General features: G+C 40.3%; 1 protein-coding gene across 3 annotated transcripts in view; it reads right to left on the reverse strand.

The window, feature by feature from the left end:
• fhit (fragile histidine triad diadenosine triphosphatase) overlaps positions 1 to 12207 on the reverse strand; it is a 312154-nt gene that overhangs the window by 249612 nt on the left and 50335 nt on the right. The gene's annotated exons all lie outside the window — the stretch shown is intronic.

A 12207-nucleotide genomic window follows, 5' to 3' on the forward strand; every position in this document is an offset into this window, starting at 1 on the left:
AATACTGATGATTTGCATTGGAGAGACCAACTGTTTGCCAAGGTCACTTAAATCTAAATTCTACTAGCAATACAGTGTTACACAGTGTATATTGAACATGTACTGAAAGTTCTCTTCAGATACCAATATTAAACATTGAAGAGTTTGCGATTGCTATGGATAATAGCCAATGGAATGGACAAGGTTCACAGACATTCTTCGAAACATAAGAAAGTTTGAGAAACTGCTTCCTGTGAATTTTGAATGGGAAATTTGATAGGCTGAAGGTGTTTGAACAAACCATTCTTCTGAGAGTGCTCAAACAACTGGGGATCTGGACGTCAAGGACTCATCACGAAACATGAGATTACAAGATGGATGTGATGGGCAGAGAGGGTGGTCTTAAAAACCAAGCATAGTAAACTAGCGCCATAACCTTGGGCAGCTTGTTGCATCTGCCTGTTTGTTTTTGATGTTCACCTTAAATGTTTTTTCGATTGTTTATGGCTCCCGGGACGTCAACATAAACCTGGTGATTGCTAACAGCCTCCGTAAATAGTTTATTGCGCAACATCAGCATAAATTAGTCTTGTTATCACCTTACACACCACTTTGTTCTCTAATATTTACAATCCCTCAGCCCTGACATGAATAATAGGGCCTTTTTAAAACCCAACAAACTTGAGTCTTGGATTTATGGTGCAAATAAAAGCCCAAAGTATTGAAGACCCAAGAAGAGACCCCTTTTTGAATATGGTTTGCTGCCACATGATATTAAATGTGCACCCACTTGCCTCGTAAATATCCATATCCTTGATGTCAGCATTCAAGGGCATGTACAACCAAGGGGGTAACTCCTGATCACTGGCTAGGATCATTCTCACTAAGGCAGGATGCTAAAAGGCATGTGTCAGTGCAGCTAATACAGATGTAGGATCTTAATTTGATCACCCTGTTGCAGAATAACTGAACTGTGCAGTGTATTTCAGGTTTAAAAAAGCTTCTGAAGATTGTATTTTTCACTTTGAAATGTCAGACTTTATTTTCCCTTACGAAAAATATATCAACCTCTACAAAAATGTCCATTAATTATAATCCACATAATAATTAACATATCTTGTTCCTGCAGGATTATTTCCCTGATGTAGCATGCTGGCTCAAATTAAGATCCAGCACATGTACATCTCACACTCTTGGTTAGACTGCGATAGCCATGAAACTTGATCAATTGCAATTATCAAGGTGATTTTCTCCCTGACTCTACTCTAGCATGAAATTACAGGCTTAAGTATTATTAAATATTATTAATTGTGGGCTGCACATTAACAAAATAGATGTCCAATAATCCACACACTGATGTAAACAACAACTACAACTGTTGGTGCATTCCTTACTTTTTAGATATATTATTTATCAGTATACTTGAAAAGGCTAGAATGTCACCATAACACTTCAGTCCACATTTATAGATTTTTTTTAATAGGCCTACACAGCATGCCTTTTGAGCCAGAGGCAAGATGAACAACATAATTAATGTGATTATAGGTCAACAAACCCACCAGGTCAAGGCCGTGGTCAGATTGCCATTGGTATGTTCACATTGCACAGACCTATAGCAACATGTTTATTCCAATGCTAAAATGTATCTGCTTCCAAGTCTGCCCTTCACCAGCATTTGGACTCTGTGCTGCTTTACTTAGAATTAGACCCCATCCCTGTACACACCAAAGAAATGGATAACACGCTTCTTTTCAGTGTGGAGTGTACAAAGTGAAACTATTAAAAACCCTGGGCCCTTGAAAAAAATGTATGCGTGTCCCTTTCAACAGAGGCCTGTATATTGGAGCTGTCTCCTCTTCAGGCCTTTAGACAATGACCATGTGAGCCTCCCATTGGATAGCTGCCACAGCACATTGAATGTGAGACAGAAATAATCTCCTCCTGGTGATAACCAAGCAATCTCTCAGCCCGGGGGAGCCAGAGATGCTCTATTCAGAATGCAGCAGAACAAAATGGGATTGCATGTAATGGGCGGCAGGACAGGAAGAGAGGGTTACACAAATACACTCTCTCACTGAATATGAAGTATGACTGTGAGTAGATAAAAGATCATCAAAATACCTTTCAAAAATAAAATACAATTTTAATTGGTCACATACCCATGGTTAGCAGATGTTAATGTGAATGTAGCGAAATGCTTGTGCTTCTAGTTCCAACTATGCAGTAAAATCGAACATGTAATCTAACAAATTCACAACAACTACCTTATACGCACAAATGTATAGGGATGAATAAGAATATCTACATATAAATCTATGTATGAGCGATGGTGTGCGGCATAGGCAAGATGCAGTAGGTGGTGAAGAATACAGTATATACATATCAGATGAGTAATGTAGGATATTTAAACATTATTAAAGTGGCGTTATTTAAAGTGACTAGTGATATCTCTATTAAGTCTGTTTATTTAAGTGGCCAAAGATTTGAGTCTGTATGTAGGCAGCAGCCTCTCTAGGAGCGGCAGGGTAACCTAGTGGTTAGAGCATTGGACTAGTAACCGGAAGGTTGCAAGTTCAAATCCCCGAGCTGACAAGGTACAAATCTGTCGTTCTGCCCCTGAACAGTTAACCCACTGTTCCTAGGCCGTCATTGAAAATAAGAATTTGTTCTTAACTGACTTGCCTAGTTAAATAAAGGTCAAATAAAAAAATAAAAAAATGTTAGTGATGGCTGTTTCAAAAGTCTGATGGCCTTCAGGTAGAAGCTGTTATTCAGTTGTGCAGACCGCACTACCCTCTGGAGGGCGGTGCAATTGCCGGTGCAATTGCCTGGTACAGCCTTCTCCATTACTGTCCCGAGGATGGGGGGATGCTCCCTCTGCTGTTTCCTGAAGTCCACGATCATCTCCTTTGTTTTGTTGACATTGAGTGAGAGGTTATTTTCCTGACACCACACTCCGAGGGCCCTCACCTCCTCCCTGTAGGCTGTCTCGTCATTGTTGGTAACCAGGCCTACTACTGTAGTATCGTCTGCAAACTTGATGATTGAGTTGGAAGCGTGCATGGCCACGCAGTCATGGGTGAACAGGGAGTACAGGAGAGAACGCACCCTTGTGGGGCCCCAGTGTTGAGGATCAGCGGAGTGGACATGTTGTTTCCTACCTTCACCACCTGGGGGCGGCCCGTCAGAAAGTCCAGGACCCAGTTGCACAGGGCGGGATCGAAATCCAGGGTCTCGAGCTTAATGACGAGTTTGGAGGGTACTATGGTGTTAAATGCTGAGCTGTAGTCAATGAACAGCATTCTTACATAGGTATTCCTCTTGTCCAGATGGGATAGGGCAGTGTGCAGAGTGATGGCGATTGCATCGTCAGTGGGCCTATTGGGGTGGTAAGCAAATTGGAGTGGGTCTAGGGTATCAGGTAGGGTGGAGGTGATATGGTCCTTGACTCTCAAAGCACTTCATGATGACAGAAGTGGGTGCAATGGGGCGATAGTCTTTTAGTTCTGTTACCTTAGCTTTCTTGGGAATAGGAACAATGGTGGCCATATTGAAGAATGTAGGGACAACAGAGTGGGATAGGGATTTGTTGAATATGTCCGTAAACACACTAGCCAGCTGGTCTGCGCATGCTCTAAGGACGCGGCTAGGGATGCCGTCTGGGCCGGCAGCCTTGCGAGGGTTAACACGTTTAAATGTTTTACTCATGTTGGCCACGGAGAAGGAGAGCCCACTGGCATTGGTTGCGGGCCGTGTCAGTGGCACTGTATTGTCCTCAAAGCAAGCAAAGAAATCGTTTAATTTGTCTGGGAGCAAGAAGCCGGTGTCCGTGACGGGGCTGGTTTTCTTTTTGTGATCCGTGATTGACTGGAGACCCTGCCACATGCGTCTCGTATTTAAGCCATTGAATTACGACTCTACATTGTCTCTATACTGATGCTTTGCTTGTTTGACAGCCTTGCGGAGGGAATAGCTGCACTGTTTGTATTCGTGTTTCCGGTTGTCTTGCCATGATTAAAAGTGGTGGTTTGCGCTTTCAGTTTCGCGCAAATGCTGCCATCAATCCACGGTTTCTGGTTAGGGAAGGTTTTAATTTTCACAGGGGGTACGACATCTCCGATGCACTTGCTAATAAACTTGCACACCGAGTCAGCTTATACATCAATGTTATTGTTTGAGATTATCCGGAACATTTCCCAGTCCATGTGATCGAAGCAATCTTGAAGTGTGGAATCCGATTAGTCAGACCAGCGTTGTATTGACCTGAGCACGGGCATTTCCTGTTTAAGTTTCTGTCTATAGGCTGGGAGCAACAACATGGAGTCATGGTCAGATTTGCCGAAAGCGGGGCGGGGGAGGGCTTTGTATGCGTCGTGGAAGTTTGAGTAGCAATGATCCAGAAAGCTACCAGCTTGTCACGCATTCGATATCCTGACAGAATTTAGGAAGTATGGTTCCTAAGTTAGCTTTGTTAAAATCCCCAGCTACAATAAAATAAATGCAGCCTCAGGATGTAAGGTTTCCAGTATTACATAGAGTCCAGTGAAGTTCGTTCAGGGCCGACAAGGGATCTGCTTGAGGTGGGGGGATATACACGGCTGTGACTAAAAAAGAAGAGAATTCTCTTGAAAGATAACGAGGTAGGCATTTGATTGTAAGGAATACTAGGTTGGGTGAACAAAAGGACTTGAGTTCCTGTATGTTGTTGTGATTACACCATGACTGGTTAATCATAAGGCATACACCCCTGCCCTTCTTCTTACCGGAGTGATGTTTGTTTCTGTCGGCGTGATGCGTGAAGAAACCGGGTGGCTGTACCAACTCTGACAACATATCCCGAGTGAGCCATGTTTCTGTGAAACAAAGAATGTTACAATCTCTGATGTCTCTCTGGAAGGCAACTTGCGCCCTATTTTCGTCCACCTTGTTATCTAGAGATTGGACATTGGCGATTAATATGCTCGGAAGGGATGGATGTTGTGCTCGCCTACTGAGTCTGACCAGTAGGCCGCTCCGTCCGCCTCTCCTGCGGCGATCACGTGGTTTTGGGTCGGCCTCTGAGATAAGATCGCATGTCCAGGGTGGAGGTCCGAACAAAGGATCCGCTTCGGGAAAGACGTGTTCCTGGTCGTAATGATGGTAAGTTGACCGCTTTTATATCCAATAGTTCTTCCTGGCTGTATGTAAAAGCCCAGACAATCCCAAGTGTTAACAATGTAAGAAATAATACATTTAAAAAAACAAATAACTGTAAAGTTTTCTAAGGACCTGAAGCGAGGCGACAGTCTCTGTCGACGCCATCTTGAGTTAGTGCTAAGATATTTTAGATAAATAGAAAAATATTCTAAAAAAAAAAACGTTTTTCATTGACTATTTATCAGCAATAATTGAAAGCTATATTTGTATTATTTAATACTTTAAGTAACAGGACTTACAGTAACGGTACTTATACCTTGCCAGATAGCAACAGTAGCGTTAAAATTGGCATTCAAGGACATTGCTAAACCATGTTACGTGAAATAATAAGGGAATCTTCAATGTGTCACTGTCTATGCTGACATACTATTTTTTTGTTGGTAAGCTAAATCTAGTTGTACTTTACTATTCACAGACAACGTGTATGCAACAGAGGCACAAATGTAGTACATTCTATAAGATGGGGCAATGCAAGTCCTGAGTGGGGAGAGTATCATTGCTCTAGGGCTGGACTACACAACCCATAATCCAGAGGCAACACCAACACCACTCTCCAGGGCCAGGCTAAAACCCAGGGAATCATGGGAAGGCATAATGAGTCAGAACTGTCGTGTCGTTGTATTAGTTAATATGACGACTGTTGTTCATCGAATGATTAAAAGTTTCTAATTGTGTGATTAACTGAATTAAGCAATTATTAACTCATTAACCTGGGGCACCATGGGAAAACTAGTTTTTATTGAATTTCTATTTCCCAAATTAACTCAAAGAATATCAGAATATCGATTTTACAACAGCCGCTAATTAACCAGTTACCTCTACAATCTCGTTCTGAACGTCGTATAGTCCGTGAATCTGCACGGACCCGAGTCTCACCAATGAGTTCGTACCACACCAATCTTAGTTGAATATTCATTTACTAGAAAGCTAAAACGATGATAAAATATACACATAGACAAAACACATTATAGGCTATTGATCAGAACTTAGTAGAATGGGCCAACACACTATGGCGCGTGTTACCCAAAATGGAGATTTCAAAGAGAGAGAGGGAAAATAAAGTACATGAGAGAAATATACATTTGGGTGAATTTGTCAGCTATGCTATTCTAACCCTAGCCTTGCCCCAAACTGCCCCAAAGATGTATTTGTTTTCAAACTTGTGTTGCGTTCTGGGTTCGTTGACTTTTTAGACCTTGGCTGCAGCTTGGGTCACGTAGTCTCCTCTGTAAATTCTTTACTCACAGGTTTTATACCCTCGTGTCAGAAGTTGCGTAACCGCCTTTTGGGCAATTCTCTGGGCGTACCAAGTTATGAGGCAAGGTCTAGATTTTACTCAAATCTAATTTTAGACGACTAACTTCACATTTCATCTTTACCAAAACATTCTCTTTGATTTGGACATTTTCCATACAATGTATAAACATCAAGCATATACTATGTAAACTGTTGACGTTACAATGTTTTCATAATAACATCATCTATTAACCTTTAATAACAAAACAAAAATGACATACATTATCATATTCCATCTATCGTCATGACCACCATTGTGGCTGACGGAAACCTTTGTTCCAAAGTCCCTTTATTTAATGTTTAATGTTCTGAGGCTGGTTCTCCATAGTAACAGGACAAAGGAATTTGTCTGTGGCCTGAGATTTATCAGGGGTGTGAGGGGTCGTAAAACCCCCACATCTTCAGACCCCTAGATCTCTCCTCCTCTGTTGGGGTTGAGAGATAATCTGTAGGGTTGTGGTCTCCTGTATCCTGACCTGATCAGGACAGTCATGACAGAACCCAGTACATTAGCGCAACCAACTGGGTCAGTAGTGCCTGCTGGGCTATGGTCTAAGAATCTATACGGTTTAATCTGTAGTAACTCAAATTTGGCATGGTGTTGAGACAAGATCTAGACCGTTTAGACAACAAGCAACATTTTAGGTTGGTAAACATTCCAAATACTTCAAATTATTTACAAAGGTCAAAAAGGGTGGACAACAGATAGTATGAACGTTACTTGATCTATACTGTATTTAATTTGGCAGCTCTGAGTGAGATCATGTTTTAGTGCTGCCAATCATGCATAATAGTATGCATAAGCATAAACCCACAAAGGCATTAATATGCACTGTTAGCACTGCTCCAACACACAGCATCAATAGCAGATAGATACGGGGAACTTGCTAAGCCTTCCTTTATCAGATCTCTATGTATGCATGCATAAAGTACAGCCAGTGTGGCCAATGCTAAGAGTCGGTATATCATTTCTATATTGTGTAGCATGATGCCCAGGGATTAGGGTGGAGAAAAATGTTTGTGTGAAATGTCTGAATGTTAATTGCCTTATTCAATTCTATGTTGTGCGTGAAGTGTGAGAGAAATGGAGATTTATAGAGTAGGGCAATTACTCTAAGCCATACACTATACCTCCTATTTTTGGATGGATGCTAAGCTTGTCTTGCTTGGAGGAGCACTAATTACTGAAGCTTATATGAGGGCTTACAGTAATCTTGATGGAATTGATGAGTGTGATGTGAGATCCTAGTGTCAAACTTTTTCCCATTGACACAGTATAATAAAAAAACTGTGATATACAGTTGAAGTTCGAAGTTTACATACACCTTAGCCAAATACATTTTAACTCAGTTTTTCACAATTCCTGACATTTAATAAAAATTCCCTGTCTTAGGTCAGTTAGGATCACCACTTTATTTTAAGAATGTGAAATGTCAGAATAATAGTAGAGAGAATGATTTATTTCAGCTTTTATTTCTTTCATCACATTCACAGTGGGTCAGAAGTTTACATATACTCAATTAGTATTTGGTAGCATTGCCTTTAAATTGTTTAACTTGGGTCAAACGTTTTGGGCAGCCTTCCACAAACTTCCCACAATAAGTTGGGTGAATTTTGGCCCATTCCTCCTGACAGAGCTGGTGTAACTGAGTCAGGTTTGTAGGCCTCCCACACATTTTCTATAGGGTTGAGGTCAAAGCTTTGTGATGACCACTCCAATACCTTGACTTTGTTGTCCTTAAGCCATTTCGCCACAACTTTGGAAGTATGCTTGGGGTCATTGTCCATTTGGAAGACCCATTTGCGACCAAGCTTTAACTTCCTGACTGATGTCTTGAGATGTTGCTTCAATATATCCACATCATTTTCATTCCTCATGACGCCATCCATTTTGTGAAGTGCACCAGTCCCTCCTGCAGCAAATAGCATAGCTGACAAATTCACCCAAATGTATATTTCTCTCATGTACTTTATTTTCCCTCTCTCTCTTTGAAATCTCCATTTTGGGTAACACGCGCCATCACGCGCCATAGTGTGTTGGCCCATTATACTAAGTTCTGATCAATAGCCTATAATGTGTTTTGTCTATGTGTATCTTTTATCATTTTAGCTTTCTAGTAAATAATGGGGTAATTATGGGGTATTGTGAGTATGTAAAATGTATCTCAACCATTTTAGAATAAGGCTGTAACGTAACAAAATGTGAAAAAAGTGAAGGGGTCTGAATACTTTCCGAATGCACTGTAGGGATATTGCAAATGTATATTACTGTTGCATTGCAATCTTTATTGTAAAAAGAAATACAAGTACGAACATAACTTTAAGCTACACATTATTTTGACAGAGGTAATTAACTGGCCATTGATCGGCACAACAATTCATAAAACAGATTCCATGTTTGAAACACAAGTGCTTCTGAGCTTAATTCACTATTATGTAAGCTAACAGTTACATACATCAGGAATGCAGACAGGCTCTAACTATCTGAGCTACTGTGTCCAACACACCTGTTGTTATGTTGGGCACCTACTGACCAAAAAATGATGTTATTATGATACATTTTTGTCAATGATTTGCATTGCTAAAATAAAGGTTTAAGGAAATACAGGCAATAGCCTCATCCACATTACTACAAGACAAACAGCTTAATCAAGCCTGATGGTCTTGTAAGTATAAAAGAAAATCTTGCTTTCATTTAATACAAAAAAAATCTTGAAAATTTAGCATAATGGGATAATGTCTTACTGTGGTGTGTGAATAATTCAATTATTTACCTTATATGCAGTACAAATTACATGTTGGTGGAAGGACCTCCTCTAAGAGTATGAATTAGGCTGTTTGAGAAGATTTGAATCACAAGCAACCTACCTACACATAGTTTGAAGTACAATACCAACATAGCTACTGTAGTTCAAAGCTGTGTGCTGAAAAACCTTGGGAGAGCAAGGGTGAAAAATGCATTGTGGTGTTCGTGTGAATTTAATTTATTTTCTGTCTCCAGAGAAATGCTTATTCTCACTTAAAACATATTTTTGTTGTTTTTAATATCCATAGTTGAAATGTTTTCGGCTTCAGACTAATGCCTATTGTTACTTAAAATGTACTTCTTAGTTCATTAAAAACAAAAACTATGAAAGAGGATTGTTGATGATGCTACACTATGACTGAATCCAACAGATCACACTAAACAAATCCTAAGTGTATGTTGATGCAGATAAGGTTCTGGAAGGTGAACATGTGCTACTGTCCCAGTGTAATACAGTAGTAACATGATTGTGCAGTGTTACCCTCAGGTCTTCTTTAACAGTCGCATGTCTGATGGCCAGACAGTGAACCAGTGGCCTTGACTTGGGGTGAATGCTAATATTCTCAAGGTACAGTTAGCATTTCCCACAGACGTCTCCTCCCTCTGGACCTTCGCACTGCTCAGAGAGAAACTCACAAACCCAAATCCCAACCTAAACAAGCATTCACCAAAATATGTGCCCACTACTGAATGACTCCAACACAGTAATTTGCCTACTCATAAAGCATATAAACGCAGCCTTAAGTCATTCTAAAGACAATTCAGTTTGACCCATGAAGCAATCAACAAGCTTTGCAACTACAGTACAATACCACACCCTTTCAAAGGGTTAACTAGCAGTGAAATCTATTAATGTCCCTAATGCTCTACTATTTTACTATGTAAGCTTGATGCTTGCATCTATATTTAGATGGTATTCAATAGCCCCATCCACATAGGATAAATAATTAGTTCACTGAAGGTCAGATGGAACACACCATTATTTCTACATATTCCAACACCATTGTAATGGAAAGCACACAGGACAGAGCCCAAGGTTCGTTCAGCTATTAACTACATGGAAAAAGGCTTTAACACAATATAGGCCTGTGCTACGCAGTCTCAACCATATCCGCTTAAATAATTTAGATACTGAGAACCAAGATAGTTCACGGCTGCCACTTGAGAAATTCAACACAGACTTGAAAAGATGACTAGAACTTAATTTGACAGGCTTTTTTTTGCTGGTGTTTATGACTATTGAGAAATTGTGTGGTTTACTGCAGGCAGTTTCTGTTTTTTGTTTTTTTATCTGCACAATTGGTTAACTGGGTACTGTAGCCTAGCAAATGTTTGTTTACACATATTACGTTATTCGATTGAAGTACTTAGGAATGAATTGTAGCAATTCTACTAAGAGTATTTTACCAGGTAAATAGCTGGCTGTACAAAAAAAGCAAAGTGATATGTGCTTATGCACTAGCGGCTGTGAGTGGGTGTTGAATTCTTTCAAAGTAGGTGAGACAAATCCCTCCCACAAGGTCTGGAAGGAAAACTAATTGAGACAAACATTCAGAGAACAGTGACATTGGCACTAAAGAGCAACAGCTCTCTCAGCAACAAATAGAACACTCAATCCCTGGTAAACCTGCTCTGCTTTGACACAGGAAACTTCCAATAGTCCCAGTTACCGTGAAAACCCAATCTGAATTCAGATCGGCTGATTCAATTATATGAAACGTTTAAGATATTAATGTCAAAAGAATAGCATGGGGCAAAGCTGTTAATTTCAAATAACAACGTTTGTGGACCATTAGGAATTGGGGAGCAGTTTAAAAAGAGACCTCTGGGTCACTTGTTGCTGTTCCAAGTCCCCACGAAAAAATGGCTGAACCGAGTTGGGAGACATAACAATCACTTGCTGAAAAGAGAGAAAGGATTCAAACAGGCCTTAATGATGCTGCAGAAAGCAGCATAATGACTCTGACCTCTTTGGGGGTAGAAGCTAGGAGGGGGTGTCAGTGAGAGCTGACAGGATGTATCCAATGAGGATCTGATACAGACAAACTGCCCAGCATTCGAACAGACAGGTTTATGTGAACCCATCATCCCTATTGCATCTCCACTTTCATGGGTAAGGGTTTGATATTGAGTCACCCTGCCTGTTACTGAAGTCCAAACTAAATAAACACGGTGACCCCCTAGAAAATGTTTTAATAAAATAAGCACGCGATAGCCAGGGACAGGGCCTGAGAAACAAGTAGGCCTTAGAGAGAATACACACTTGTATCTCAGCGTCTGTCCACATCTGCATACAACATTGCCAATTGATTTGGATTTATTTGATCAAATGTTGTTTTTTGATGGGGCAGTGGGTAAAGTCAACTTATTAAACTACAATGCATCTAATGAATAAGTAAAAGGCTTTAATTTCACATGCCTAGGGGGCTTCATAAAAGCATGTCACTGATGCAATTAAATAAATACTGTGTGTGTGCGTGTGTGTGTGTGCGTGCATGCGTGTTGTCCGTGATTGTATGTGCGTGGATGCCTGTGTGTGCGTGGGTAAATGAAATGCTGTCAGCTCTGAAAGCTGCTCTCTCAGGAGTTTGACTGTGTAAAATGAAATCTAGAGTACACCCACAGGGCAGCATAACTGAGCAAATACAACAATTCAATTTACTCTTAAATTATGTTCGCATTCAGGCTCTACTCCTCCTTTAATTAAACTGTTGTACACGTTGGTGCAAAGCAACTGCAAATATAATCAAATAAAAACCATCACAAGGGCCAATATGCTGTCTGACAAACTGAATGAAAAGTGTGATATTGAAAGCTGTGCTTTTTAAGTAAAGCAAATCACAAATTGTTAGTGTAAAATGATGTTCAGCGCAACAAACTAAAACTAATTAACACATTGCAAAGAGTTTGATGATAAGAACATGACATGC

The sequence above is a fragment of the Oncorhynchus nerka genome, linkage group LG15, assembly GCF_034236695.1.
Source record: "Oncorhynchus nerka isolate Pitt River linkage group LG15, Oner_Uvic_2.0, whole genome shotgun sequence".
In the NCBI taxonomy this organism is placed as follows: Eukaryota; Metazoa; Chordata; class Actinopteri; order Salmoniformes; family Salmonidae; genus Oncorhynchus; species Oncorhynchus nerka.